General features: G+C 40.4%; 1 protein-coding gene across 6 annotated transcripts in view; it reads right to left on the reverse strand.

The window, feature by feature from the left end:
- The window catches only part of ZNF280C (zinc finger protein 280C), a 63,921-nt gene extending 57,599 nt beyond the window's left edge, over positions 1 to 6,322 (reverse strand). For 4 of the 6 annotated variants that reach the window (XR_013531380.1, XM_035288295.3, XM_078362296.1 and 1 more), the window contains exon 1: positions 6,210 to 6,322. The gene's annotated coding sequence lies outside the window, so the exon portion shown is untranslated. The other 2 variants (XM_078362297.1, XM_078362295.1) reach the window with 2 other exon arrangements.
- Positions 6,323 to 7,488: the final 1,166 nt, after the last annotated feature.

Here is a 7,488-nt window from a genome sequence, read left to right on the forward strand (position 1 = left end):
GACGAAAATATTCTAAAATTAACTGTGGTGCTACTTGCATAACTGTGAAAACACTAAAACCATTGAATTGCACACTTCGAATGAGTAAATTGTATGCTATATGAATTGTATCTCAATAATGCGATCAAGAAAATAATAAGCTGGTAGGATATAAGCTTGGGAGTAATGTGGAGAAAGAGTACCAAAAAAGAACCTAACAAAGAGAGCAAAGCCATAAGATTCTGGAGTAGAGAGAGAAAAGGAGAGTAGGTAAACATTCAAGTCCTGATGATACCATCTAAACACCTGAAGCTAGCCATGCCTGAAGCAAATTATCCTAAAGCTTTTCAGTTAAGAGAGAAAAAAATTACTCATTTTGGTTTAATCTACTTTGAGCTAGGTTTCTGGCAACTGTGTTTAAGACTATTAATAAACTCATCAATGTTACTCCATTTTTCAAACCAGGATCAACAGACTTCTCAGGAAAACAGATAAATTACAGATTGTGCAAGAGAGCTCTATAACAATATAATTCTTTTTGTTTTGCTAATTTTTGCTATCTAAAAAAATTAACATAAGCCTACTCTGGGGATTCCCTGGGTGACCACCTTATATACCTAAATAATGTATTTTCACTAAATGAAGGGCAATGACAATATTGTTAGCTATAGAAATGAAGGTACTGAAAGGGTTCAAATAAAAAACCTTGCTATTATATGTAATAAGTATGAATTATAGGTATGGAAAACTCAATAGAAGTAGGCAGTGACTCTGTTTCAGCAAAATACATATTGACTCAATATATAAAAGTTGATTCGAATGGCAATGGTTTTGTAGTTTCACTTGACTGCTTTGTTTATGGTTAAGAACTCTAAGAATATTTCAAACATTTTAAGTTCAGGGGTGTCTGTGAAATGTTTTTCTTATAACAAGAAGTAATTGGTATAGTACTTAAATCCAAGAAACACTGGATTATACCTCGGTTCCTTAGACAATTTCACTGGCATCTTAATAATTCACACTTCCAAAGTAGGTTTTGGGAACAAATTACATACAATTCAGAAAGAAAACAGAGGCTCTCCATCTTTTCTTTGTCCAAGTTTTTATATTGTGCAAATTATCTTTTTTTTCTGAAAGCCTGAACACAGGAAGTCCGGGTATATTTTAAGAAGACATTTTATAACTTTATTATTTTCATCCTAATATATTCATTTTCAACTTTTGTCTCTGTTAATTTTCATACTTCATCTATTTGTAGAAAATAGTTTACACTAAGATTTGAAACTCATTAGTATAATACTTTGCAGTTTGCCAATATTTTAAAACATTTACTTTTATGACAGTTTTTGGATAGGGCACTATAATAAAATATACTTTCTACAAAAAATTTTACATTATATACAGGGTAAAGACTTTATAGGCATAGGTTTTTACTATCTTTCATATGTAAAAGATAGCTGAGCACAGTGGCTCACACCTGTAATCCCAGAACTTTGGGAGGTCCAGGCAGGTGGATCATGAGGTCAGGAGCTTGAGATCAGCCTGGCCAATATGGTGAAACCCCATCTTTACTAAAAATACAAAACTTAGCCGGGCATGGTGGCGCACCTCTCTAGTCCCAGCTACTTGGAAGGCTGAGGCAGGAGAATCACTTGAATCCAGGAGGCAGAGATTGCTGTGAACCAAGATCGTACCACTGCATTCCAGCCTGGGCAACAGAGCGAGACTCCATCTCAAAAAATAAAAAAATAAAAAAGATATAACATGGGGAAAACACTAACATACAATTACTGGCCTTTTGAAGCCAATCTTTATAGTAAATATTTTATATAAGTTTCATAAGATATTCTATAATCACTAATTCCTAAAGTAATCTCAAGAAGTATGTATTATTAATTTGCTTTTTATAGGAGCAAAACTTATCCACCAGGGAAAATATCAAATAAGTGTAATGATGGGAACACTGGACACAGGGACTGAAAACCTGAGTGGGAATTTCTGGTCTACCACTTCCTGGTTGCCAAATCTATAGGAAGTTTACGTAACCTCTGCAAGCCTTAGTTTTTCTATCTGTAAAACGAAAACAGTAATACCTTCCTCGCAGCACTACTGTGAACATTAAATAAAGCACATGAAATATTCTTTAACAGTACTTTGCACTATTTTTCTCAACTTCTCCTTCTTTACCCAAAGTCATACCATAAGTTGATGAGTACGAGTACCTAAAAAAAAAAAAAAACAAACAAATCTAGTTCACATAAAGAGCTCAATTAAAATGGTATCATAAACTGCATCACATCAGTTCTCAAACTCTTTTGTCCCAGGATTTCTTTTCACTTAAAACTTATTGAGAATGCCAGTGAGCTTTGTATTTATATGGGTAATACGCGTTGGTATTTTCCATATTAGAAATTATTTTAATGCTTTAATTTAAAATATTTACAAGCCCATTACAAGTTAATAAAAATACTTTTAATGAGAATAATTTTAAAAAATAAATCTAATGAGAAAAGTAATATTGATTTACATTTTTGCAAATGTTTTTAGTATTTATCTTAATAAAAGGCAGCTGGATTCTCTTATCAGTCTCTGGGGAAAAATACTGTATGATCTCACTTACATGTGGAATCTAAAAAACTTTATCTCATAGAGACAGAGGGTAGAAAGATATTTACCAGAGGCTTGGGTGTTCCGGGGTGAAACAGATGGGGAAAAGGAAGATGTTGATCCCAGGGTACAAAGTTTAATTAGACTGGAGGAATAAGTTTTAGTTATCTATTGCACTACAATGTGACCACAGCTAATACTAATAATGTATTGTATATTTCAAAATTGCTAAAATAGAGTTTTAACATTCTCATAATAAAATGATAAATTGGTAAAGTGATGGCTACGTGAGTTAGCCTGATTCTTTCAATACTGCATACATATATCAAAACATCACATTGTACCCCATAAACATACAATTATCATTTGCCAATAAAAAATTAAAAAGTAAACAAAAAAAAAGAAAAAAGAAATACTGCTTAAAAAAACTACTTTGCAGTGAATGAATAAAGTCTAGACAAACATTATACTGTCAGGGGTAATTTCTACAGTTCATTCCTAGTGATGTTTCTCTGAACATGCAGAGCACTGGGAAAAAAATTCTAGACATATATTTTTGATTCAAATTACGGAGGAAGGTGGCGCATGGTGGCTCATGCCTGTAATCCCAGTACTTTGGGAGGTCAAGGCAGGTGGATCACCTGAGGTTAGGAGTTTGAAACCAGACTGGCCAACATGGTGAAACCCCGTCTCTACTAAAAATACAAAAATTAGCGGGCATGGTGGCGCACACCTGTAGTCCCAGATACTTAGGCGGCTGAGGCAGGAAAATCGCTTGAATCCAGGAGGCAGAGGCTGTAGTGAGCCGAGATAGTATCACTGCACTCCAGCCTAGGTGACAGAGCAAGACGGACATCGTCTCAAAAAAAAAAAAAAAAAAAACCAACCAACCAACCAACCAACCAACCAAACAAACAAAAAAAAACGGAGGAAATAAAATATTTTTGAATCATTACTTAAGACAAACTGACTGAAAACCAAGTTTTATTTATTTATTTATTTTTGAGACGTAGTCTCGCTCTGTCACCTAGGCTGGAGTGCAGTGGCACAATCTTGGCTTGCTGCAGCCTCTGCCTCCTGGCTTCAAGCAATTCTCCTGCCTCAGCCTCCCAAGTAGCTGGGATTACAGGTGCCCACCACCATGCCCAGGGAATTTTTGTATTTTTAGTAGAGACAGGGTTTCACTACGTTGGCCAGGCTGGTCTCGAACTCCTGACCTCATGTAATCTGTCTGCCTCGGCCTCCTGAAGTACTAGGATTACAGGTATGAGCCACCACCCTGGGCCAAAACCAAGTATTTTTTAAGTTTCTCTCTGAAGCAGGAAGACACAGAAAAAATATTTAGGGTTACATATCTAATAAGTGAACATAAGTGATAAATATTTATGATCTTGGAAAAAGTTACTTTTGCATAATAAAATGTTTTCTACATAAATTTCCAATATCCTGTCACTTAAAACTATAGATTACTTCGTATTTTCAAATATTGCCATTCTGTTTAAGTATTTCACCTGCCTAGTTAGGAGAACAGCAACAAAAATTTATTGGTATGGTTCTAAACATCCTCTTGAATAAAGGAAAGAAAACAAATGGGAGAGGAGGACACAGGATTATATATCCCCTTCCCCTTGTTCTCCTCTCCCCTACTAAAAAAAGACAAGGCTGAGTAGTAAAACACTGGACTGCAAAAGCCAGACTAAACTAGAAAATGTAACTAGGGAAAATAGGTTGAACAGGAAAAGCTGAGATTTGAAGTTTTTCAACCTAAGAACTTTTCCAATAGGCTATTCTTGAACTTTTCAACATGCTTGGAAATAACATTAAAGTATTAAAAAGTTGAAAAACGGCTGGGTGCAGTGGATCACGCCTGTAATCCTAGCACTTTGGGAAGCTGAAGCGGGCGGATCACTTGAGCTCAGGAGTTCGAGACTAGCCTGACCAATATGGCGAAACCCCGTCTCTACTAAAAAACAAAAAAATTAGCCGGGCGTGGTGGTGGGCACCTGTAATCTCAACTACGGGAGGCTGAGGTAGGAGAATCACTTGAACCTGAAAGGCGGCGGTTGCAGTGAGCCAAGATGGCGCCACTGCACTCCAGAATGAGCAACAGGGTGAGACTCAGTCTCCCAAAAAAAAAAAAAAAAAAAGCCTTAATAAAAATACAAAGGAAAAGGGAATTGATTAAAACTTTTTAAATTTTTTAAGTGAGCCTCCTTGCTTATTCTCTGTGATGGCCTCACTCTCACACAAAGTGAGACATAATACAGCAAATTGAACACTGGATGAGGGTCAGAAAGCCTAGGTTTAAGAATTGGTTCCATCACTTCCCAGGCACACAACCTCAGTAAAGTTCTGTCCTTGAGGCTGTTTCCTCATCTTCAAACAGTTCTATCAACACCCTCCAGCCCATCTCAAAAGGGGTGCTACCAATGAAATATACAAACGCAAAATACTATTATAATGGAATTTACAGTGCTGTAGAAACATCAAAGGTAAACAGCCCTAATTTTATAAGCAAATCACTGACTTTGTAGGCTCAGTAAAGTTTCTGCTTAAGGGGACTGAGTTTCCACAGTAACCCCCAAACCAGGACACCTCACAAATATTAAGAGCAGACTTTTGTAGTTTAAAACTCTACTTCTAGGTTTCTATTTTATGTTCAGTGGCGCTAAAAGACATTACAACTCATAGTCCAAACCTGAAAACAATAGAAAAAAAATTTAAGTTCGCAGATTTAAAGAACTCCACCAAACAAATCTTTTCAAACAAAGAGAATCCCTTGGAAGGTCTCCCGTGCTTGCAGAAGCTGGTTCACTTTACATTTTCCTCTCGAATTTCTCCTTAAAAAACGTGAAAACCTGAGAGAAGTTGAGAGGAACTCCCTCCACCTCTAGAGCAGGATTCTACTCAGCATAATTTGTTCCATCCCTTTAAGTAAAATCTGCAAACTTCCCTGTTAGAAAAATAGTGGATTTAACTCCACGTTTCTCCTCAGGGCTCTTATCCTCTAGACAATAACGGAATGGAGCACAATTTCTGTGACAGAGAAGGGAAGTCCCTTTGGCCAGAACAAGGTTGTGGGCATGGAACGACCGGTCCCCTGTGTGGAGGGAACCTGGGCAGAAAGAAGGGGTCGCAGGATCTCTGATGCCGGAAAGTTCGGAAGCCCCTCAAGGCTCTTTTCGTTTGACTGAAGAGACTTGAGGGTGGGCGGGTCTCCGTCAAACAGCGGTATCGACCGTACGAAAGACCAAGGGGAGTTGCCGCCAGAAAGAAAAGCCAAAACCAGGTGGGAAACAGACCGGCAAGACTCCGCAGGTGAGAAGGCGGCCGTAGCCGCCGCGGCCCGCGAAGCTACGGCCCGCGAAGCTACAGCCCGCCGCGGCCCGCCAGGCTGTACCTCCAGAAAACCCTCCCCCTTCAGGGCCCGGCGCAAGATGGTGGCCCACGAGCTACCGCGCCGCCAAGCCTGTCCCCTCCCCCGCACCCCCGTCGACCCGCGCCGGCTTACAGACCCTCAGCCCGCCGCCCTCAGAACCGTCCTCTGGGGAAGGCTGCCTCGGCCGTGCGGGAGAACCACTGTCTGCTTCCGCGCAGCACAGGCGGGGGCGGAGAACGCTTACCGACAGCAGAGCAGATCGGCCTGACTGGGGTGAGGAGAAGGAGGAGGAGCGCGAAAACGCCGGTGAAGCGCCTCAGCAACAGCGACTCCCGCGGAGACTTCCAGCGCGGAACTGGCACCTCAGTCCCGGGGAGGGGTATATAACTGCGCGCGCTGCCTCATGGGTAGACGCTGACTCCACCCGCTGAATGTCCGGCGCCTTTCCTAACCGACACGGACAGCGGGTACTACTTGTGCAGCTACTTTACTTACCATCGAAGGTCACGTGAGCAAGGGCAATTACACCTCTTGTAACCAAACCTTCCATTTAACCTGTGGTTATCTTCCTCCCAAATACGCTATATCTAACCACATAGAAACATGAATTCTGGGTCTTCCTTGTGTGTGAGAGTTAAAGACACTCGTTATATATATACGGTTTTTTTTAAAAAATACTGTACTTTAAACTCGTCTCAAAATACTATTTTTTTTTTGATATGGGGTCTTGCTCTGTCACCAGGCTGGAGTGCCGTGGCGCAATCTCAGCTCACTGCAACCTCCGCCTCCCGGGTTCAAGTATTTCTCCTGCCTCAGCCTCCCAAGTAGCTGGGACTACAGGCATGTGCCACCACGCCCGGCTAATTTTTTGTATTTTAGTAGAGATGGAATTTCACTATGTTGGCCAGAATGGTCTCGATTTGCTGACCTTATGAACTGCCTGCCTAGGCCTCCCAAAGTTCTGGGATTACAGGCATGAGTCACCACACCTGGCCACCACATTTTGTTTTAAGCATATGGTTTTGTCTTTCTTACTTCTAATTGCTATATGGATGCCTATAGTAGTTATGAAAGTGCTAAGAAAAAATTTATTTATGGCTGGGCATGGTAGGTCAGGCCTGCAATCCCAGCATTTGGGAGGCCAAAGTGGATGGATCACCTGAGGTCAGGAGTTCAAGACCAGTGTGACCAACATAGTGAAACCCCGTCTCTACTAAAAATAAAAAATTAGTTGGGTGTGGTGGCACATGCCTGTAATCCTAGCTACTCGGGAGGCTGAGGCAGGAGAATCACGTGAACCCAGGAGGCAGATGTTGCAGTGAGCCGAGATGGTGCCATTGCACTCCAGCCTGGGCAAAAAGAGTGAAACTCATCTCAAAAAAAGAAACATACATTTACAGGAAAAACACTTGCCAAAATGCTGCTTACAGAAACGTTTTCTAAAAATTGTGCTTTGAACTGTAAAAGTTCCCTCTCCCAATTTTCTCTGCAAGGTTTATGGCAGTACTGGTTCATCTCTGGCT

The sequence above is a fragment of the Callithrix jacchus genome, chromosome X (genome assembly GCF_049354715.1).
Source record: "Callithrix jacchus isolate 240 chromosome X, calJac240_pri, whole genome shotgun sequence".
NCBI classification, from domain to species: domain Eukaryota; kingdom Metazoa; phylum Chordata; class Mammalia; order Primates; family Cebidae; genus Callithrix; species Callithrix jacchus.